Source organism: Sapajus apella, unplaced genomic scaffold, assembly GCF_009761245.1.
Source record: "Sapajus apella isolate SASKATOON/1434 unplaced genomic scaffold, GSC_monkey_1.0 scaffold4, whole genome shotgun sequence".
Classification (NCBI taxonomy): domain Eukaryota; kingdom Metazoa; phylum Chordata; class Mammalia; order Primates; family Cebidae; genus Sapajus; species Sapajus apella.
The window spans coordinates 7,136,829-7,145,109 of NW_022436944.1; the positions used below are offsets into that span (position 1 = coordinate 7,136,829).

Below are 8,281 nucleotides of genomic sequence, written 5' to 3' on the forward strand. Positions count from 1 at the left end.
GGTTTTGGGCATCTCTGCCCCTGTGGTTTTGCAGGGTACAGCCCACCCTCTGGCTGCTTTCATGGGATGGCATTGAGGGTCTGCATCTTTTCCAGGCACAAGGTGTAAGCTGTTGGTAGATCTACCATTCTGGGATCTGGAGGCTGGTGGCTGTCTTCTCATATCTCCACCTGGCAGTGCCCCAGTGGGCACTCAGTGTGTAGGCTCCAAACCCTCATTTTCCTTCTGCACTACCCAGGCAGAAGTTCTCCATGAGGGCTCTGCCCCTGCAGCAAACTTCTGTTTGAACATGTAAGCCTTTCCATACATTCTCTGAAATCTATGCAAAAGTTCTAAAACCTCAATTCTTGACTTCTGTGCATTTTCAGGCCCAACACCACCTGTAAGCCACCAAGGCTTGGAGTTTGCACCTTCCAAAGCAAAGACCTGAGTTGTACATTGGCCCCTTTGAGCCACAGCTGGGACACAGGACACCAAGTCTGGAGACTGCACAAAGCAGCAGCAGGGCCCTGGGCCTGGCCCACAAAACAATTTTTTCTTCCCAAGCCTCCATACCTGTGATGGGAAGGGCTGCTCTGAAGCCCTCTGACATGCTCTAGAGACATTTTTCCATTGTCTTTGTGATTAACATTTGGCTCCTCATTACTTATGCAAATTTCTGCAGCTAGTTTGAATATCTCTTAAAGATATGGGTTTTTCTTTACTACTGCATTGTCAAGCTGCAAATTTTCCAAACTTTTATACTCTGCTTCCCCTTTAAACATAAGTTCAAATTCTTAACCATCTCTTTGTGAATAAATAAAAATGAATTATTTTAAGAGCACACAAGTCACCTCTTCAATGCTTTGGTGATTAGAAATTTCTTCCCCCAGATGCCCTAAATCATCTCTCTCAAGTTCAAATTTCCACAGATCTCTAGAGCAGAGGCAAAATGCCACCAGTCTCCTTGCTAAAGTATAGCAAGAGTGACATATGCTCCGGTTTCCAAGAAGTTCCTCATCTCCAGCTGACAGTACCTTGGCCTGGACTTCATTGTCTACATGATTATTAGCATTTTGGTCTAAAATATTCAACAAGTCTCTAGGAAATTCCAAACTTTCCCACATATCTCTGTCTTCTTCTGAGCTCTCCAAACTGTTCCAACCTCTACCTGTTACCCAGTTCCAAAGTCACTTTCACATTTTCAAGTAAATTTATAGCAGTACCCCACTACCTTGGTATCAATTTACCGTATTAGGCCATTCTCATACTGCTACAAAGAAATAACTGAGATTAGGTAACTTATGAGGGAAAGAGGTTTAATTGACTCACTAGCCATGTCAACATCCATTATCCAGAGCCTATGAACCGGTAACCTTACATGGCAAAAGAGACTGATGGAATTAGATTAAGGTTCTTGAGATGGGAAAGTTATCCTGGATTATTTGGATGGGCACAATGTAATTCCAAGTGCTCTTTTAAAGGGAAAGAAAAAGGTTGTAGAGTTGGTCACAGAAGGAGATGTGAGAATAGAACCAAAGGTCAGAGACGGAGATTTGAAAGTACTACACTACTGGCTTTGAATATGGAGTAAGGGGCCACAAGCCAAGGAATGTATGTGACCTCTAAAAGCTGAAAAGAACAAGAAAATGGATTGTCCTCAAGAGCCCCTAGAAGAAATGTAGACCTACCAACATCTTAATTTAACCCAATGAGTCTGATATTGCACTTTTGAACTCCATACTATAGGATAACACATGGTTGTTTTAAGCCACTAAGCCCTTAAAAGAAGGCTATTTAAAAGCCCTTAAAAAACATTGGCCCTTAAAAGAAGGTCATTTTCTCTCTCTCTCTCTCTCTCTCTCTCTCTCTCTCTCTCTCTCTCTGTGTGTGTGTGTGTGTGTGTGTGTGTGTGTGTGTGTGTTTACATGAAAACAAGACTGTTGTCATGGACAATTCTTACAAATTTGAATTTTAGGTGGTTTCGTTATTCAATGTATATCTATTCTTTTTAGTATTTTGTTGGAAGAATGTCTAGTATACAAAGACAACAAGCATGCAATAGTTCTACAGAGTCATGTGTATCTATTTTAGAAAGCAGAATAAATTGTTGAAAGAGGCACTATTTATCGGATTTAGCATTCAATTTTTTTCCTACTTGATATGACTATATTTTAAAAACACATTTAAAAATATAAGAATAAAAATAATAACATTTTTTCACAGCTAAATATCAAGTCAATCACAAAGAAGAAAAGTCCAGAATTTACCAAAAATATTTTAGGTAGTAGAGAACTCGTAAATGTGTAACAACCAGGTCTCTAAAAGAAATATGTCCTGACATCATGTTTGCCAATTTCTCCAACCACAGCCTACCTTAGGCCATTTAAGGTCATGTCAGCTAGCTGGCAAAATTTTCTGAAAACCTTACAATTGATTCCTGCAAGCCAGAAGAAGCTAACAGCAGCACACCACTGGCTGCATAGCATACAACTTTTTGCTACCAGTAGGGGAAATTCTGACATCTGTATCTACTAAGAAGCTGGGTCACGCAGGTCCACTGGATGTTTTTTTCCTAAGGAAAAAAAACACTCATGCAACGATATTTTTTCTGAAGATAAATTATCACATAAAATGAACTGTCTTTTTTGAATGGCTATTTTGTGCTGGCTATCTAATTTTATATTCATTAACTCTATTAATTCTCACTGCAGCTATGTGATCTCAAATAATTCATAGCTCCCCAAATAAACTGTCTGCATCTAACTCTCAAGTATCTTTCATTACTGCAGAAAAACAGCCTTTCTTCACAATTGTTGATTGTTTTCCGACACATTAAATTAAATAAACACTGGAGTAGATTCTTTTATTTTAGCCACTCATTCTTTAGACTTTGTCTTAATGTTTGTTTTTCACTGAGAAAAAATAAAACTTACATTTTGACAAGTGCCTTCCACAATATGGAAAGCAAGCCTTCCACTTTACTTCTTTCAGCATGAAGCCGCCACAAAGTGAATTGTTCAAATAACATTTTTTTCAAAATATATAACTTTTGTCCTTCCCACTCACCCCCAACCCTGGTTCAAAATGAAAAGATCAGGAGGCAGAGTGTTTGAGGGGGGCATAGCTGGTAAACAATGAGGTGGCTCTCAGTGTATTAAAAGTTTCTAAGGTGTCTTTTCCTTTTCTAAACATGGTCCATCTGTGTACATCTTGGATAGTTTTTATTAAAATTATTTACTAATAATTTATTTATCCACAAAATACTTTGCAAAGTAACCTCTCTTCAGAGACATTGTTATAAATATAGCAAGTACAGCTACATTTAACAAATAAGTTAAACTATTATTATCCATTCTTTTGTTCAACCAAGTGAGCCGCAGTCTCTGGAGCAGTGTTGAAAGCATGTCTTTTGAACACATTAGAATAGGTGGTGCTTCATAGGGGACTATTTTTTACTTTGGCTTTCTGATTTTGATCCAAAATAGATTCAGCCATTTCTATCACACAATAATTTTCATCACAGGAGTGTCTCTTTATAAGGTGAAGCTAAAACTGACCATAAGAACTGTTAAAATACTTTTTAATGGTTTTCTTCCTAGCCAAGATGTTTCTTTTCACATTTTCCTTCAAAATTTTCATGATTTGTAAATGTCACTGCAGAAGTAATAGACCTATACATTTGCCTTCAAAGTAGCTTTTGGTTTTGTTTTTATTTTTTTTTTTTTATGCATAAGAGATCCAAGACTTAGGCTCGCGTGTGTTTCTAAGATGATCATCCCATATCTACATTTTTAAATGTATTATACTTTTCTTTATCTGACATTTTTATTCTGTAGTTATGGTTGGCTTAGTGCTAACATATGTACCATTCTCAAGCTCATCGTGAGGACTTTAGGAAAAATGCTAGGTCTGTTTCACTCTTGCTGAGTTCCAGTTGCTGTGAACTTTCTCCCATTATCAGTTGTCGCCCTGCACAGCAGCGACATCCTGGGCCTGGTGGCCAGCGCGGACGGCGAGCTGCACCTCAGCCACAACGGCTCGGCCGCCGGCATGCAGCTGTGCGTGGACGCCTCGCAGCCGCTCTGGATGCTCTTCGGCCTCCACGGGGACATCACGCAGATCCGCATCCTCGGCTCCACCATCCTGGCAGAGCGAGGTACCCCATCACTCCCCTGCTCCCCCGCCTCCACGCCAACCTCGCCCAGCGCCCTGGGCAGCCGTCTATCTGACCCCTTGCTCAGCACGTGCAGCTCTGGCCCTCTGGGTAGCTCTGCTGGTGGGACAGCCCCCAACTCACCAGTGAGCCTGCCTGAGTCACCAGTGACCCCAGGTCTGGGCCAGTGGAGCGATGAGTGCACCATTTGCTATGAACACGCAGTGGACACGGTCATCTACACATGTGGCCACATGTGCCTCTGCTATACCTGTGGCCTGCGCCTCAAGAAGGCTCTGCACGCCTGCTGCCCCATCTGCCGCCGCCCCATCAAGGACATCATCAAGACCTACCGCAGCTCCTAGCCCATTGCGGTGGGCCACCCCACACGCCCACCTCCTCGGGCTTCTGCCCAGCCCCAGCTGAGGAACAAGCCAGTGGGGCCCCTTCTCTTCCTCATTTTGGAAACTTTTCCTTTAAAAAAACTTGGCTTTTTTTAAGCTTATACTTCAAAGTATTTTTTTATCACCAAATATTATTACCAATTGAAAATTTAATTTTAAGCAATATATTTTAAAGTGAATGATGAATGACATTAAAATCACAACACACACAAATCATCAAATATAGAATTTAAAATACGACCATATCAGTCAGGAATCACCATAAGAAGAGAAGAAACTTCAACACAGTAGTATATATGCAGGTAAAATGTTTAGATACAATTGTAGCACGAATTGAACTAATCTGCAGTAATCCATTTTGTAGTGTGTAATCAAAAGTTCAAAACACCTGATTTCAAAGATGGAAACTTTTATTTCAGAAGAAATAGCAGAGGTCATCTCCTTCTGCTCCTTTACTCCACAGCCAGTGTGTGCAACTCAGACTGCACTAGGATGCCTGAGTCAGTCTCCATCCCTAGTAGCTCATTCTTGCTCTCATGTCATTTTCCTTCTCTCTAGGCTGTCAAAGCAACTAGCAACCAGACTGGCCAAAAATAAGTTTCACTCTTTTTGCTTATAATAAAACCACTTTTAAATATTTACATATACTTGGTAATACCTAGATTATTTGGCACTATTCAGTACTATCCAGTGAAGAAACAGAATGAAAATATAGTGTCATCATGACCAGAGACTTCTTTTAAACCTTCAGAAAACTTGCCAGAATAGTACAGTAAAAATGACTATGCCCTTCACACAGATCAGTATTTTTCAGCCTTTAATTTAAAATAATGCCCTCCTAAGAAGCTTTTTAGACACTTTTTCCTAATTGTAAACCCCCACCCAAGTTTTAATACTACAGGTATACTATATATCTGTTGGTGCACTCTATGTGTACACAAGTAATACAAAAAGAGTTAAGCTTCTGGCATCCTAAGAACCAATTTTCACCCTCTTGAAGGTGATAGGATACCGGTTGAGAACCCATGACCTAGATACGCCACTTCTTAATATTTTTCCACAGTTATTTTTTCTCTCTCTAATACAATATTATACACACACACACATACACACACATATACATTCAGAAAAATTGATGCTCCAAAAATAAGTGCCATATTTATCTTGAATCTGAGGATCCTGGAGACAAACCTAACCCAGTTAAAGACCCAATCAGATCTATTAGACTCATCTCTAGATACACTATTAAATTTCAAGCAAAGAGCATCCATCACAAATCTTCCAATATGAATTAATTGCACATTATACAGTTACATAATTGAATGATGAGACTTACTATATAGATAATACCATAAATTATCATTTTAGCTTTACAGTGGTTGAACTGCACACACTATTTTTGGCCAAAATTAATCAGCATAACTTGCTTACAGCCAGTAAGTTGCCTGAGGTCTAAAACCCTTGTATATTTCTTCCTGATAATTAAGGTGAGATAAATGGTCTTTCCAGATGTCAAAGTCAATCTAGAGGTTCAAGGAAGAGACTCATCAGTCTTGCCTTGGGTAGTTATGGTGAAAATCTCCTCTCTGATGACTCTGGCCATTGAATTCTAACACTCCCATGAAAATTTATTTGAGCTTTTTAGAGGTGATAAGGAGTTTATGGTGTTCAACTTGATAACATCTTAAGTGGTTGCTTCTGATACCCATTCTTAAAACAATTTTGTTTTATATATTTAAATAAGTTCCTAATATTTTTGTTTGAAGAAATATTTTCATGATAAAAATATGATTTTTTTTTTAATCCAAAAAAGTAATCTAACTCAGGGATTTGGTAAATTTTTCCCTACAGGTCCAAAGAGTAAATATTTTTTGTTTTAACACAGCTACCAAATTCTTCCAAAGTAATGTAAAAACAACCATAGACGATACATAAACAAATGAGTGTGGCTGTGTTCCCATATATCTTTAGAAAAGCAGGCATCAGACTAGATTTGACTGTAAGCCATAGTTGGCTGACTCACTGGTCTAATTCATTGTAGTCATTGTTAAGGAGGAAAGTTTTTCCTCCTGTACAGGTCTATGATTCCTAGTTAGTAAAGTATGAGAGATAATGTTGGTTAAGTTTCACAAATATAAATAAATAATCTAAAACAATAAATTATATATCAAGCACAAAAAGATTGTTATAAATCACAAGATTATATTTATTAGCAATGGTGTTCATGAATTTGTTTGTTTCAAGGAATATGTATGTGCCATATACTTAAACATTGAATAAACTGAGTAGACAGCATAGAAAAGAACAATAAACTCTTACTTTTTTACTGCAGCACAGATTATAATTTAGGAACCCTGTTGAAAGCTAATTGCATTAGGCAAATAAAAATATTGTATGTCAGAAAAGTAAATATTGACAAATAAAACCAGAAGAATTTATGAAACTATAAAATATATCTGCTTTTACCACAAACTGTAATGTAGCATATTGAATAGATAATAAAAGTTTTGAGTAGATAATAAAAGATAAAGGTTTGGCTTTAACGGCTTAGAAGCTACAAGTACTGCAAGTGATCTTTTTTTATCAGCACTAAACTCAGTGTCCTTATTAGTAGATTTCACTTAGTCATGATTTCAGTGATTTTTTTTCCTTGTACACTGAAACTATTGTCAAGGATTTTCGTGCATCTCAATTGACAAGAGAAATACTGTTTACTCTGATTTGCTTTTCTTGCAAGTTTTCAGTGCACATATAAGCAATTTATCCGCATTCAAGGCTATCTGTGGGTCACATGAAAACACTTAAAACTTAACAGAATCTTAATAATGCTCATGTTGGAGAAAATGTCAAATGGTAAGCAGCAGATGTGCAAATTTTAGTAGGAATTCAGGAACTTATATGTTATTTTTATGGAATAATTTAGTAAATAGATAAGATTGTCCTCCAGAATACTATTTCAAAAGACACTCCTAAAAAAGATGTTTGAACAGCAGCGAAAGAAAAAGTTTAACAAGATAGTGTTAAGGTAACTTTAAATAACTAAGACCATTGTGTCAAATACCTTTATGAACAAAATAATGACAAACCACCAAGGTTAAGCAAGTTCAACCATACTGTTCAAAAAATGGCTTCTTTAAAAGAGCCTGTTGTTACAGTGGCCCCAAACATTTTCATTTGCACATCTTCGCTTGGTCAATGAAAGATGACAGATAAAACCTGTGGCATAGATAAATGCCATCTCACTCTGAATCAGACCTGCAGTGGTGTATTTCACTTTTAATCTCTTGCCCTGCTATTGGTGGTGAAGATTAAGGCTTCTTTCTTTGACTGCACCATTTCAACATCACAGCCTCATTTAATGTAACTATAGTATTTCACCGGGAGGCAGCCAGATCACAGAGGCTGTCAACAAATCCATGTTTCCTTACAGTAAAAAGTTTTCTAAATACTCTTAGATTAAATGTGCTTGAAATCAGGAAATGGTATGTCCTGAATTCCAAAAAACACACTGGTTGCTTATAAGCTTCTGTGAGATTTGCCAAGTTACATCTGTCAAGCAACCCACCTCAGAGCTTCAGTAGGACTTTAAGGACCTCGTAATTTGAAAATATCAGCTTCATTGCTTTGTATGTCCTTCTGGTAATAAATAAAAAGCATGTCTCTTCCTCAGGCTAAACTGAAGATTCTAAGAAATTAAACTCTCCCAAAAGTAAAAATAATTGCTTATCAAAACATTAGCAAA

The 8,281-nt window shown here is 37.7% G+C and overlaps 1 pseudogene across 1 annotated transcript; it reads left to right on the forward strand.

Moving 5' to 3' along the window:
- The first annotated feature begins 3,976 nt into the window (after window positions 1-3,976).
- LOC116538977 lies at window positions 3,977-4,605 on the forward strand (annotated as a pseudogene). The gene has a single exon (XR_004263872.1). The product of XR_004263872.1 is annotated as an E3 ubiquitin-protein ligase NEURL1 pseudogene (transcript).
- The last annotated feature ends 3,676 nt before the right edge of the window (window positions 4,606-8,281 follow it).